Source organism: Colletes gigas, unplaced genomic scaffold (genome assembly GCF_013123115.1).
Source record: "Colletes gigas isolate AHSC1104 unplaced genomic scaffold, ASM1312311v1 Colletes_gigas_Sc00034, whole genome shotgun sequence".
In the NCBI taxonomy this organism is placed as follows: Eukaryota; Metazoa; Arthropoda; class Insecta; order Hymenoptera; family Colletidae; genus Colletes; species Colletes gigas.
Genome location: NW_025106663.1, coordinates 616,952 through 632,207, shown reverse-complemented (window position 1 = coordinate 632,207; position 15,256 = coordinate 616,952). Strand labels below are relative to the sequence as shown.

Below are 15,256 nucleotides of genomic sequence, written 5' to 3'. Positions count from 1 at the left end.
TAGCTGTGTATATTTAAATGCAGTGACTTTCGAGGAATTCGCGACCTGGTTTTATGACGGTGGTGTGGAAACTGCATAGAAAACGCGGCGTTTTATAATGTATACTTCAATTTCCGGGTCTGGATGGCGAGTCTCGGGCGTTTGCTCATTAGATTACGCGGCTGAATTGCACAAACGAGGAATTCAGAGGGTGAAAGTTCGCCTTCCGTTCCATGAGCCAGAGACGCATCGTGTCTGCTTCAAGATTTTCAAGTTCCTTTCCCCGGCGATACGACGCGAACCGGCTTCCTGTGACTCGCCCCCGCCATGGAAACGAGGCGTAACGAACGCTCTTTCGGCGTTCCCTCTGAAATAAAATTTCGTCCCAACGGTTCACCGAGTGGTTTCTATTTGCTGCTGGTTGAAACACCCGCGAGGTGTGCCGCATTTTCGGAAATTAAACGATCGCCTTTTTCACCGCTAAGAAGCCATTCAGGGACTTGGACGTTTCGCGTTGCATTCGAGAGAACAGTTTCCTTCTCTTCGCGTGGGAATATTCACCCTTGCCTCTCAAGGTTAAAGCTACGGACCAGCTACACCCATTTAAATAAATTGTCTTTTGTACGTGTATCGTTAAAGGGAAACAAAGTTCAAAAAGGAAGATAGACATTGCCAGTCTGCGAAGGATAAGACTATAATTATGCTTCGTCGAGCGCGTGATGCAGCCTAATTCGTTGGAAGCTAGTTCACGTTTTTAACAATCAAATATTAGTATTAACGGATGAGTATTTATCGAACCATGCGATGTAGCTTGATGATCAGCTTAATACAATAAATATTCTAATACATTGGTGGAAATTGGAAGAGATTAATCGATCTGTTATACTGAATTTATCTTGCAATAATGTTTCTAACTTTTATACTACGAAAGTATTGATTGGAACATGGAAGAAATATCCTCGAAGGAATTGCGGGTCGTATTGGGTCAAACATTTTAACGCCTACGACTAGCAGAAATTACTGGCCCGCTGTCCACATTCCCCTAACTCGTGGTGCCACATTCTTCAACTCGGAACTTTTCCCACGAGAGCCATATATTACCTAAAAAAATCCTGGCGACCCCGATGCGACGAACAAATCGTTAATTAATATATGGCTGATATATAATTAAAAAAAGAACATTTTTAAACAGTCAAAGTTTAATTCTTGACTATAGGTTCCGATGGGAAATTATAGAAACGAGTATTTGCAGAAATATGTTCTTTAATTCGTTTCTGAAGTAAAGAAAATATTTACTCGCTTCACCTGGGAGGCTATATTTCGTATTCCCAACCTCCCTGTTATTACTTCCATCGACTACTAGTTTCTGTAAAGTCTGTAGAATGTTTCGAGAGAGGAAGAATTTTGAAACAAAAATAAAATTCACGCTGCCAGCTTCTCGATATTTTTCTTCGAAACCGGTACGACTTTGTGCTGGTCGAAATAAAATTTCTCGAAAATAATAATGAAGAAAACGTGAATTATTCAAAGTGGGAGAGTGCAGTTTCATTTTAAAAACATTCCAACGAATTTATGAATCGACTGGTGAACGAAATAACAGAGGCTATGCATTTTCTAATAGATTTCTGGAATGGAGTTTGCTTCCAGGGTAGCAAAAAGGTGTGTATATGTAAATTGGATCAGTCTCTTGGAAATGGGCATCGTTCGATCTGCGATGGATCGCCGCATCCATCTTCGGATGACCACAATAGTGGACGTATGCACTTGACTGGCTCTCTCGCGTGCATTAATGCAACGCATGCCGTTGGTTAAGTCCGAGGGTGGACGGCGATCTTCCAAAACCACAACCCTGATCTAGGCGTCATCGCGATCATACTAATCGTAGAGACTGATCGAACCGTGGACCTGATCTTTCGATGGAAATCTAATTCTAGGGATTCCAGAGAACCAATAGTAGAATATTACGGGCTTTGATGTTGACAATAGTGGCGATAGGTTGACGGACAAACCGCGGTCACCGTTATCCCCTATTTCTTGGTAAATTCTAGCACGACTCTGGTTCGTTCAAGATTAATCATTTCTAAGAGAGAATTTATACTGTACACGTGTTTATTGTAATTTAAAAGGGAAAAGAGCACAAATGAGGCCATAGTATCGCGAGACCTTTTGTCCTGGAATTTCTGGAAGTCAAATAATAGGTGAACTGTCCAATCCCGAGGTCCCAGTGGCGTATAGCTGTCCAAGAATTCCAAGTTACAACGGTCTGCAAGGGAATGAAACTAAAACCAAGACACGAGAATCTTCGAAGCCCTAAATTGTTTAATTTGCTCGCATATTTTGATACAAGACCGCTTTAAACTGTCTATTTAATAAATCTGACAACGCAGGCTTGTTTTCGGGCAGGTTTCGCGAAGCAACTGATATTCCACCCACTCTGAATAATTCCAGAGTTGGTTTACGCTTCCGGTAGACGATAATATGTCTGAAATTCGCGCACGCTAATAATATTAATACACCGAAACGTTCACGAACGTTGCTACTTAAATTAAATCGGTAAAAATCTCTTCGACGCCTTCGTAAACAGCTACAGCTTCCAAATGAGCGAACGAAAAATTATTCGCGGAGCAAAAGCGTATCGATCCGCTAAAGGGGAGGGTTCCAAAGCAAGCGCGAATACGAAAACTTTCTACCCCCGGCGTTGGGAAAACAAAATCAACGGAAACAAGTGTATCCACTTTTCTCATTTTCGCGCGAACGACATCGAATATAATTTTCTTCGTTAAACGGAATTTAAATATCGCGAAATGATCGTTCTTTAATCTTTCTTCGGGAATCGTTCGTTTCTCTCTGAAACTTTATTTCAACAAACTAACGCGAACCTGTTTCGAATTTTAAATTAAACTTGGTCCGAAACGAGACACCTTCGCGTACATTTTGTCGTGTTATCGTAGACGAATGGTAAGTTTCATAATATGTTTAGCTTTTGGATAGCGGATCTGGGTCGTTCTTGACACGAGAGGAGAAATTAGGTCGTTCCATATGCCAAATCGAACACTATTGCGAGTGTAAATTTGGGTTTGAAATTTGTATATGATAACGTTGTTTAAGACTAAGATGAAATTTGGAGTGTATCCTTATGGAAACAGAGTTGATTAACGTTGTACAAATATTACCCAGTTTGGAAAGAGCAATAGTTGCTATATTTGGTTAGGTTCATGCGTTTGGAACAAAGTGACCGCGTTCGACTGATGGAAACTCTCTGCTGGAACGTATCTTAGTTAGAATGGTTAAAGCTGCGTTTCCGTTCGAAGATGATGGAGAAACCGGCCTAGCGCGAGCGTCGCGACGCGTCAATAGAAATCTCGCAGGACGATTACGCGTCGAGGCGGTAGCGTACGCCGAGGCCGAGAGAAATTATTGATCTTGTTAGGGTAATTAGAATTATCGGGTTATGCGGCGAAGGAGATTGCCCCGGCGAGAGGGAGGGGGGGTGGAGGGGGGTTGGTAACTTGTGTGAAGCTTGGTGCGGGATAGATTACGAGCCGACGGGTTTTGGGGGCGGGTCGGAACCCCTGGACGTGCAGTATGTCGCTTGAATTGTTCATTTGACGACGCCCTGCCAGCCCTGCCCTGCTCCGCTCTTGTTCCCTGCGCCTCCGGATTAAACGTTTTCCTGGAAGACCTCTGTAGATCGTTAATTCGCCAGAGACAGACAAAGAGACAGCTGCTTTGCTTCACTCGCGAGTTTCGGGAATATCCGTGACGGTAGACATATTCTTACGCGACTCTATCAACGTCAACGACGAACACTCTGGGCCAAAGTTCACTGGACACCTGCCTATCCTAAAACTATTCTAATTTAATTTCGACTTTATAACCATTTATGAATATTATCAAGTTTTCACCTTTAACCGCCCAAATGTTTTAAATGACTCGATTTCTGTTAAAAATTTCGGCATTTATTTCGCCCGTCTCGAAATACTATAACCTCGTTCGAGAGAGGCATTCCGCGCGCACAATCAGGAATGAATATAATTATTATATAAACACATTCTCTGAAATAATTTTAAAATAAACGAGAATATCAACCGGGCGCGCGGAATGCGCCGGGGAACAAACTCGTTCGATCATTTAAATATTGATAAAACTTAATTCATTTTTAATTCACTTTAATTCTTTCTGGCTGCGATCGTTCAATTCGAACTACCAATTACGCTAATTGCATGAAGAATCGCGTTCGGAAAATTCCGACTCGACATTCTGGAACGAATTCGACGCGTCAAAAAAAATTTCTGATTCCAAATATTTATATAATATTATAAATATTAAATGTATACTATTATAAATATTAAATATACACTATTACAAATATTAAATATACATTATTATATAGTACTGAAATGTTGAACGCTGCATAAAATTCAAAGTTAAAATGGAAACTCATTAATAGTTGCGAACTTGTATCGTTAAAAATTACTTTCTTGTATTCATTTTTGATGATGACTTTTCCTCGTGTAACGTTGCATTTTTATGAAAATAAGTGCTTCGAGCGTCGCTATGAAATTTTTCAAGTATCGTAAATAACAGTGAAAAGCTGCGTATTATTAAAACGTGCGTAGAATTCGAGCGAACTACTTTCCTCCAGGTAAAGTAATTTAACGCCAGAAACGATAGCGATGGCGCAATATCATTGTTGAAAATGTAAGAGGAAGGAATGGTTCTTCCAAAGACCATTGGAAAATTCTTTCCTCGATTCCGACGATTCCTTGCTTTTTCAATTATTTGCTTCACATTCGAGCGACCACTCCCGCGAACAAATTTTCTTTAGAACACTCGAACAATACAAACAGTAATTTCATTGGGAACGTTTCCATAATTTCTATAAATTATAGAATTCTTTGCCCGGTAATTGCAATATTTACTACGTAACGTACAATGTTATTCTTCTACCGAAATTAATGTACAGTCGTGTTTTATTAAAAATGTTTTATGCCATTTACTAGTCTTTAAAGCATATTTTCCTCGTAAATACTGCGAATTTTATATTTAAAACACTCGAACAATATAAACAGTAATTTCATTGGAAACGTTTCCATAATTTCTATAAATTATAGAATTCTTTGCCCGGTAATTGCAATATTTACTACGTAACGTACAATGTTATTCTTCTACCGAAATTAATGTACGGTCATGTTTTATTAAAAATGTTTCATGCCATTTACTAGTCTTTAAAGCATATTTTCCTCGTAAATACTGCGAATTAATATTTCACTATTAAGTTTCTACAGCGTGTACCTTCTTCTTCGTTAAACGCGTTATGAAAAAGGGGCTGAGCAAGTTTTAATATCGGATATCGTCTCTTTCGTAGCAATAAATCGATATTCATTTGGTAATTATAATATTGTAAATTTAAACGAAATGTCCTCCGCAGAATATCTTTTATAGGCGTGGAAATGGAGTTTCATTATGATAAAGAATATTTTAATCTCGGACTCGAGTAATTAAACTTTCCCATTATTAGCGAAAAGAACTTAGTTACGGTGAACATTTCGATTAAATCGATGAATAATTGTTTTCGTAACTTTCAATCGTGTATCCATTTATTGCATTCTTGCACGTTTCGCGTATTTTCTTGGAATCGTAACACCTGTGACCGATGTTCGACCGTAAATAGAGACACTGGCGAATATACTTGAGGTGAATTCTCCGTAGAAAATACGCGCGAACTGGAATTCTGCCGCTAATTGCGCTGGTATCAAAGCCAACGTAGCGTGAATTCTTGAATGATACGGCCCGGCGTGTTGGCGCAGTGTACACACGTATTATCATTCGCTTGGAAACGGATATTCGGCAAAGGATACGCTCCTGGTGTTCCTGGTGTTCCTGGGCGTGAGAAATAACCAAGGCTTAGGCACCCGGATCTGTCGATCGAATGGCCCATTACTCGCAATCGAGGGAACCTTAAATGAAACATTCCTGGCACTATCTTTTCGATACAAAAATTGTTAAAAATTACTCCAAAACAAGATAACAAGACGTTAATATTAATTTAGATTTATTCGTTTGTAAATGTTTAAATAATCGTATATTAATTAGATTTCAATCATGGGTGTAATTAAATTTTAACCAACTTTGAGGCTTGTTTTGTTAGTAATTAAGTTAAAATTAATTCTATAATTAAGCTGTATCTGTATCTTCTTAACTGTATATTGGAAATATTTCAAATAAAAATTTCTATTATTTCCGCGTAGATAATGTTTCACACTCGTTTAAAAAATGTGTTTCAAAGGGAAAGTCTGCTGTAAAGTATAAATTTCTCCGGTAAAGGTAATTCTCGGATTAATGTGTACAAGGATTCAATTAAAAAGTAAGTAACGCGCGCTGTAATTAAGTATATTTGCGTGCGCCGTTTTTCGGAAAAAATTAAAGGGAACTGTGAACGGAATTTCGTGAGAGGCGAAATGTCGTAATTAAGATCATTAATTCCCGTGTCGTGAGGAATAAATTTGGTCAACTTAAACAATTTCTAATTCGATGTACAATGTGTGATGTAAAACTTTTGGGTAAAATGTGAAAGAGCCACCGTATTTGTTATTTTTGAACCCGTTTCCTACGATTCTAACTCAGCTATCTTTACAGAGGATGATCGAAATAAATCGTTTGATGGCTCGGTTCCGTGAAATTGATTCTAGACACGATCTTGCGTCCTGGTAGACACAGATGCATGCAAATATATGTGTGACGCCAGGTGGATGCATATATTCTATCAGTGCACGTGCCCGTGTTGGACGTGCACTCTTGTACAACGACATCCTTCGGAAAAATTAAATCAGCGTCACGTGCGCGAGGAAAGGATCCCTCGAACTTGCATCCTGTAAAATTCACCGCGTCATGGACATGTTGCATTGCACGACGCAGATGGACATGGTCGTGACTTTCTCGAGAACCTTTCCCATTGTGTTACTTAGAAATTGCACAGAGTTCTCCATCGAAGAGCAAGAAAGATTGTAAAATATCTAATTCTCGCCATAGTTTCGGGGACAAAGGATGGTTTGGAAGAATATCCGCGCCAGTATGAAACTTTGTCAACAAAGTATGAACGTCCAACATAAGAGGCGACGTTCTGCACGCTTCGTTTTGCGTTACGTACACATCATTCGTCATTTTTCGGGTAAAAAGTTCCCCAGGTGCAGGCAACTCATATCTCAAGGATAACCTCCGTTCGTGGAAAGTTTACGGTGTATTGGGTATCAATTTGTTTGTTCGGCTTTCTGACTTCTCAGAGAGTTTCTCTCCCGCGTCGGTATCTAACTTTCCCAGAGGACGTGTACACGGTGTCTTCCAGCGAACGATTCAACCTCGAGAAAGATTATTCTCCGTGTACGAATAAATCCGAAAACGTAGAATGATGATTTATAAATCAGATAAATAGGATTTCTGGTTATACATAACTTATTAATTCCACGCACTAGGTAGAAACTCTGCGTCCAATTGGATTTTACTAATACGTCCGTGTACTCGAAAATGAATTTCCCCGAAATTGAAGCTTATTGCACAGTTTTGACATATTTTCTACGTGCATAATGGAGATCCAGTTAATCCGGTAGAACGTGTACTTTGGAAAGCACACACACCGGATTTGGAAAGGTAGATTCTCTCTGTTGTTGCCATAATAGAGGGAGAATATGTTGCATTGTTATTAAAACCTTGCTTGTACTTTAATATCGTTAAATTTCCTATTTAATCTGTGTTATTAAATTTCTAGTTACCGGTCTCTTTTCACACTATATTAAAGAGATAAGACATTCGAGAAAATGTCCTGCGAGATCATCATCATCGCTTTGCATTTGATCTATCGAACGAGAACGACATTTCGAGGTATAAATGCCAGTCTAACGGCCGCCTGGAACTGCATTTCACTTTACTATCGCCGTATGCAAAATTCCCGCACGAAATGCAAGCGCGAGCTAACACGTGGCTGCTCGTTGAAATTCACGCGACCGTATGCACATAGACGAGGAGAATCCTTCTCGAGAATCGTCACGGCTCGTATCAAGGAAGCGTTAGTATGCTAGAAAAGAAAGTCCTGTTATTGGGCTGGCGCAAAGTGCGCTTTCGTGTCGGAAACGACGCGTACTTCTTTGTTTCATTTCGGTACACCCACGCGATATGAAACTGTTGCGTTGATCTTTCGATGTATCATTAAATCGTACGATAGAGACTCGGTGGAATTTCGTGGTTCGAACGTGAATGAAAAGATTGAATACTCGAAGATAATACGAAGCTTCGAAGCAGGGAAAATTGCGTTACCGCGTTATAATAGGACAATAGAAGATGTACGGGAGCCTTTATGAAACATTTTCTTGCGACAACGCAATTAACACGTTAAATTCGCGAGATATTGCGGTCTCTTCCGACCTTTCTCGCCAACAATTTCGCGCAGAGCACGCCAAAAACGGATTAAGACTATAATTTCATTAGAACTTTTCAACGTATTAACGCACCGACCGACTGGCGTTTTTTGGGGGCACAGGAAAGTCGTACAAAACTCGAAATTATAATACCTTGGGCTCTCGACCGGTGCTTCCAAAAGCAAAGGTGGAACACGCACTAACAAGTATTCAAACACGGATTTTTTAATGGAACTTTCTTGCTTCAAAGCACGCTTCTTTCCCTGCAGATTATTCATTCTATTTCGAAACACGCTTGATAAAAAATTCTGCCCGTATATTTAGGAATTAACATTTTATTATTTTTAAAGCGATTTCGAGGCACACCTGAAGGCGTCGGTTATTCGAAATACAGTTTCTCGTTATCTCGCTCTTCGTTTTGTCAATAAACTTCCATTCGAGCGGTGCAGAAATGCTTCGGAGGCGTAATTGGGAAACAGCCATTCGCCGGCGAAGTCGGTAAGCGCCGTAAATCGTATTTCTGAGGAGCGAAGTCACGGGGCACTAATCAACTTTGAAATAACCAACTTCGGAACGCTGCGTCGCGAGAATATGTCCATTGTTTTCCGGACAGTTTAACGAAAAGAGAAAATCCAACGCTCGCGACAAAAATATTTCGAGAAGGACGTTCCTTTGTTTTCGTTTCGATCACAGAGCAGAGAACGTTCGCGTTGCTTGGCGGTACATCGAGTACTGTCAACACGATTCCCCTTCACAGATTCTCGAGCCTTCGTTCCTTATCTGGAATCCTGTATTTCGACTTCGTTTGTTTATTCGAGGAAATAACATTGAGAAAGGTGCTACCTTTCTACGACGAAATTATGCCTGTAGAATCGATACACAGTGTGGCGTATTAAAAGGGAAATGGAAGAATATTTTTGCATTGCAGCTGTCGCGTGCATTAAAGATCATCGAATGGTCGAATGGAAAGGGGAAATGGATTCGTTCGTAGCCGGCTGGTCGATTAAGCATCGTATGAATTTTTAACGAACTCTGTGGTATATCACGTTGGTATTAAACACGGCGCACTTGGCACTGTTGTCGGTTAACCAGCAATTTATCTAGCTGAATCCACAAATGGTAGTCCGGAGCTTGCCAAATAGTTGCAGCCACGCTCTTTCACCCGTTTCCCTTTGAGCTTGGTTTAGCTACATACAAGAAGGAACGGAAATAACAGCTTTCTCTTTCGACGGTGATTCCTGTTCGATCGATTTCCACCTTTCGACCATTCCGTGCGATTCAGAAACGGCGTTCAAAGATCTATTGTCTCGGTTACAGAATATATTCGATTAAAAATTGTAGATGAAAAGGCGAGAGAATGAATTTCTTTTGTATACCAAGTTTCGAAGGCACGGCGAGGCGCAATTCGGTTAATTGGTTGAAAGGCGAAGACGGTGTTCGTTGCCTATAACTCATCGTAAAAGCTCGCGGCCGGATTGCTCGGATCGGTAAAAAAAACGTCGAAAGATGCGGGGGAGAACCGTAAGTGAAATTCAGTGTAGAAGACTTTAATTCGAACCGTGACTCCCGGGAAGTCTCTCATTGATGCCCGTGAATTTATCGCGGCGTCTCGTCGAAAAATTGATTCCCAACCGGGTCCGCGATGAATCAAAGCTTCTCCGCCGGAGCTAATATTTGAAGGATTCGACTCGCTCTGTCACGAGGAACCATTATTCGCTTCTCTGTACGGGGGAAAGGAAAATTTCTCCTTCTCCAAACACTCTGTTTCCCCCCGAGAAAGAAGATTGCCAAGCTCCACAATTTTTTGCGAAACATTTGAAAAAATTCTCCACCTTCCTGAATTTTTTTCTCGGAAATGCGTAACATTTCGGGGGTATGTGTATGCACCAAAAATAATTGTAATTGACCCACATAAACGACAATATTTTTTTTAGAACGATTTCAAATCTTTAATTTTATCGAAAGATTTCACACCTTTTCGAATTTTTTTCTCGAAAATGCGTAGGATTTCAGGGGTATGTCTAATGATCAAAAATACTTGTAATTAGGCCTAGTAACTAAATATAATTTTTTTAGAACGATTTGAAATTTTTTTTTTCGCCGAAAAATTTCACATCTTTTCGAATTTTTTTCTCGAAAACGCGTAGGATTTCGGGGATATGTCTGTTCACCAAAAATGATTGTTATTGACTCCTGCAACTAAAAATAATTTTTTTAAAATGATTCAAAATTTTTTAATTTTTCCAACTATTTCACACCTACTCGAATTTTTTTCTCGAAAGTGCGTAGGAATTCGGGTATATATCTCTTCACCAAAAATGATTGTAATTGACCCCTGCAACTATAAATAATTTTTTTTTTATTTAATTTTTTAATAACTTTAATAACGTTCTCAGGATTGTTTTCAGCCTTTCTTTACGATCACGCGGTAAAAGTTTATGCAAATAAAGGTTCTAAGTATTTCCACAACGTATTATATCTTGGGAAATATGCATCTGGCAACATTTCGACGATGATCAACATTTTCGAGAGACACGTTCCGAAATTGTCGCTGTTACGATCGTAGACTCTCAGGCAACCGCACCATTTCTATAATCTATTAATAGTATCGAGATGAGAGCAGTGTAGTGTTATCGCAAGATTGTAATTTCGCCGCGCTAATGTATTTGCCTCGTAACTGATAACAAAGTCCCTATCTATATGCCTTTATAATTACAAGACCTATATCTGATGCAAATAGTGGCGTAATTATGGCTCAAGATACAGAGTAGAGTCGTTTCTCCCAAAAAGGTGAAAGGAAATTGAACTATTAATAGTCTTAATATCGATAGAAGGTTATAAAAATGTTACGAGTTACACGATCGATCATAAACGATCAATTGTCAATCTTTCGATTATCAAATATCCCAAAATATCGAGGCAAAAACGTCGATACCAAGCTCGGTGTAAACAAACAGTAATTTAGTTTGTTGACAACGATGCGTGGGTACAGAAACGATATGCCTGCATTCATATTCACTTCGGTAAATGTTACACGCCCACATCGAAATGCACAAGGCAAATCGATGCATATATTCTCGAACAACCACATTATTATGCGCGTTCGCGTAATTTTGTCGATAATACCGATGCAATACCACATTAACTTTATTCAGTGTCGTCGTTCGTATGCGCATTTTCGCGCAGATAATATTGCCTCGGCTTTCCTCCTACCAATTAGCAGATCCATTTTGCCATAATGTTCGACGATGCATTTCTCCGCGAACCTATTCGAACTTGAACTTGAACCACGATTTTTCGATCGAAAAAAGAAGTCACTGTTTTAAAAGGGTCTACTATCGACGTTCTTATAAACAACATTATAGTCTATAGTGAAGTCTGTCTCGTTAGCAGATCAGTAAGAACAGTAATTATCGGTAATTATCGAAAAACAATAGCAGGGAACAGTTAGTAAGTAGCACACGCGACAATATGTCCGTTGCACGCAATTGCGAGGAAAATGGCGGAACAATGTGAAAATATATGTAACCATAAAAGGATTTTCTTGCTGCACGAAGCACAGTCTGAAAAGATAGAACAGTTTGGGCGTTTCACTGGACTTTGCCAGATAGAGAATAAACAATTGTAGGATAGAACTTGGACAATGCACCACCGACGAGATTTCAGTAGCAGATTATCGGATATTCCGTTATATCGGGTGACAGTCCTCGAGGTATCTTAACACAAATTCACGCCATTTTGGACCCGTTTTGGCGTACTATAATCGCTACTGTTTAGTATTCCACGAGCAGAGATAAGCATTAACTCCTTTACGACCAGATTAGGAGGTTCAATCTTCCGTTTTATGCCGTTGAGAAAGAGAAACGAGTTCTTAAAGCTGAATCTTTTCGTAAAAGTTAGCTTTTTCGAGTTTATAAACTTGCAGAGACTCACGAAAGATAAGTTGATAACTTGTTTTGTCTGTCATTTACTGTTTTGGCAGGTGGAGTGGGAGCAGCAATTTCCCGGGTGGTGACGTTTTATTTTCACGATGTTTTCCCATCGATTAATCTCGAACGATGAGTCTGTAATTCTTATAGTTTCCAGGCGACGACCTTCGGTGAAACGACCTCGTTAACGCACAAAACGGAACGAGCTTCGAATGAATCGCGATGAATCGATACCCAAGAGGGGCGTCGACGAATCGATGCGTCGTGTTCATATGCTGCGGGCATCGGTCGCGTCACAGAGAAGCTACGGGGGATGGTAAATCGGAACAACAACGAAGAACCGAATGATTTTCGATCGTGGCTCGGCTTCCAGCCGTCTAACGATGGGGTTCCATGGACGAAAACGGTTTGGCCAGGTTAATAGGAAGTTACATGCCGCGATTGTCAAGCACGATGTCACGGCAGGCACATCCGGTCCATGGTAAATCTGGTGGCTCGTTAAACGCCCAACGATCGAGATTATTGTTCCCTCGTTGCAGCGGAACGCGTTTAAACCCGACCGCGGGGGCCCCTGAATGCCACGTAAATCTCGACGCGACGCGTCGCGACGCCTCTTAGCTTTTGCCTGGATGCTCGTTTCGATGGGACCATGTTGCGGTGTCTGCTTTCCCGTTTACGCTCCGATCGATCGTTCCATCTTTCCCGAATTATTTTAAAACGATCCATCGAAATGGCGCAAGCCTCGCCAAATTCTAACAGGTATTCCACGGAATACGCTCTGTGGCTTTCGTTCCTTCCCGACATCTTTCAAAGAGCTCCGGTTATCGCTTTGATGGATCCGAAGAATGGTTACTTTGATCCTATCAGCGCGAAACCAAATTTCGTACGTAACGGAACGGCTTCAAACCGTGAAATTTCTACACGAAATTCATCATTGAATTCGAACACGATCCATTGCAAAATAGAAGATTGTTTTGTGACACGAGGACTTTTGTATTTGCGTATAATAACACAGCGAAAATAATTGTATACTAACTTTTAAGGAAGTTATTGGAAAGAAGACACTTCAGTCTTTGTATTAATTATGCTTTTAACCATCAAAATTTTGTTTTTTTTCACTTTCTTCCAATATTATTATACCGTAACGAGGAAGTCTTTGGTACGGAGTTCTCGCTTGTTTATCCGTGATTTAAAACATCTATAAACACAGTTATGATAAAAACTAAAACTGGATTGGCTGGTTCATCTGGTTCGTGGTTCGTTTTGTACGGTGTTCCGAATTTCGTAAAAATGCATCGAAAAATTCAATTTACGACGAAGGACCGAACGTTATCGCGACGAAGTTGCCACTAATGAATTTATGCAGCAGCCGTACAATGAGATTCTCGGTAGGAGAGAATCGGCCGGGTCCTGACGTTGCCGCGAAAAGGACTCGTTGAAAGTTCCCCGGGGGGAAAAAAAGGTCGAAAAACTTTCCGCGGCAGACAATAAAGAGAGGTCTCTCGCGAGTTCATACCCGATGGCACCGCGAACTTGGACGCGAATGCGCCCGCTCGTCCGTAAAACTCGCCCAAGTGCGTACACTTTTTCGCTTAATACTCGCGGATTAGTATCCCTCTAACGACATTTTGCTGTCCTAGGCACGTCGCGAGACCTGATATTAACTCCCCGCGCGACGCTCAACTTCCAACCTGGACGGAGGAATGTTTTTTTTTAACCCTTTTTCTCTATCAAAGGGATAGCGGAAATACGCTGGGCTCGAATCGCAAACACGAAGAAGACAATGCCCGATCGTCTGTCAGGTTGTCGTTATCAATACAGTTAGACCGGCAGGAGGTCGCGCGTAGGCGGCTTCTATGTGGTTCGAGCGAGAAGAGGTCCTCGTTGGCATCAAGGGCCTCAAATGCAGACCTCGAACAGTAAGTGGGCCACTGTGTTGGGCTGCACGCTTTCCCGTCTTTGTGAGGGTAACGCGTGGAGAAGGGCAAGTGCATCGGCGGAGAACCCCAGCCAGACGGCGAAAGCGAATAATTGAAGCGGAAAAGAAAGACAAAGGGGGAGTAAAACATGCAGAAGCGTACCGGGAACAATGAAGGGTACGAAACGGGGAATTGTTCACCTCGCGAGATGCACTTGAACTTCTTTAGTGGATTCAAGAATGTTGTGTCTGAAAACTCGTTTCAGTTTTATCGGTAAAACGACACTAGCCGAGTGCGAGACAATGCCTCGGTTATGCCTGAAATTTATTCGTCGAAGAGTATTTTCTATCGATTGCGGATACGGTATTAACATCCAGAGAACCAATTAACGTTATCCGATGCCGAATAATTAAACGGATTTCGTTGGAAATTTGAAAAATACGCCACGGGGTTGTTGCAAGAACAACAAGCGATAATTCTTTGGAAAGTTCAGCGTCCGCTGTGAACGACGGTTCGTGAAAAGCTTGTATTCGCATGTTGCGAGGGGGGAAAAAGTGAAAGCACGTTTTCGACCGATGCTTCTGCGCGCGAAAAGTCGAAAAATAACTCGAACCGAAGTCTACGGTCCCGAGCTACGACAAAACATTGGATCCCCGGCGCGGAAACATTCGCGCACAAAAGCATTCGGTCGAAACTCCCGGCAACTCAGATGCATACGACAGAACGTCCAAACAGATTGCCACTGAATGCGTGCTTTCAACTTTTTTTTCGAAAAATCCTAACCCGTTGTTCGTTCGACGACGCATTTTTTTTGTTCATCCCGTCTAGACATTCGATAAATGAAACGCAACGGAGTCTCGCTAAGAACAAATGGGCTTCGAGGAACCGGGGGACCAGACAATTCCGTTCGAAGAAACGCTCGACCACGAACCGGGAAATATTTCAAACGTGCCTCGGTTGAATTTCCAACAACTTCCGAACGTTCAAACTGTTTCCTCTGTAAATGCGACGCGGTTGG

At 41.0% G+C, this 15,256-nt stretch overlaps 2 protein-coding genes across 4 annotated transcripts in view; both read right to left on the bottom strand.

Annotated features, from left to right (window-relative positions):
• The window catches only part of LOC122402287, a 684,713-nt gene that overhangs the window by 368,894 nt on the left and 300,563 nt on the right, over window positions 1-15,256 (bottom strand). The window lies entirely within an intron of this gene.
• Window positions 1-15,256, bottom strand: part of LOC122402296 (neuronal acetylcholine receptor subunit alpha-7) — a 175,643-nt gene that overhangs the window by 99,658 nt on the left and 60,729 nt on the right. The window lies entirely within an intron of this gene.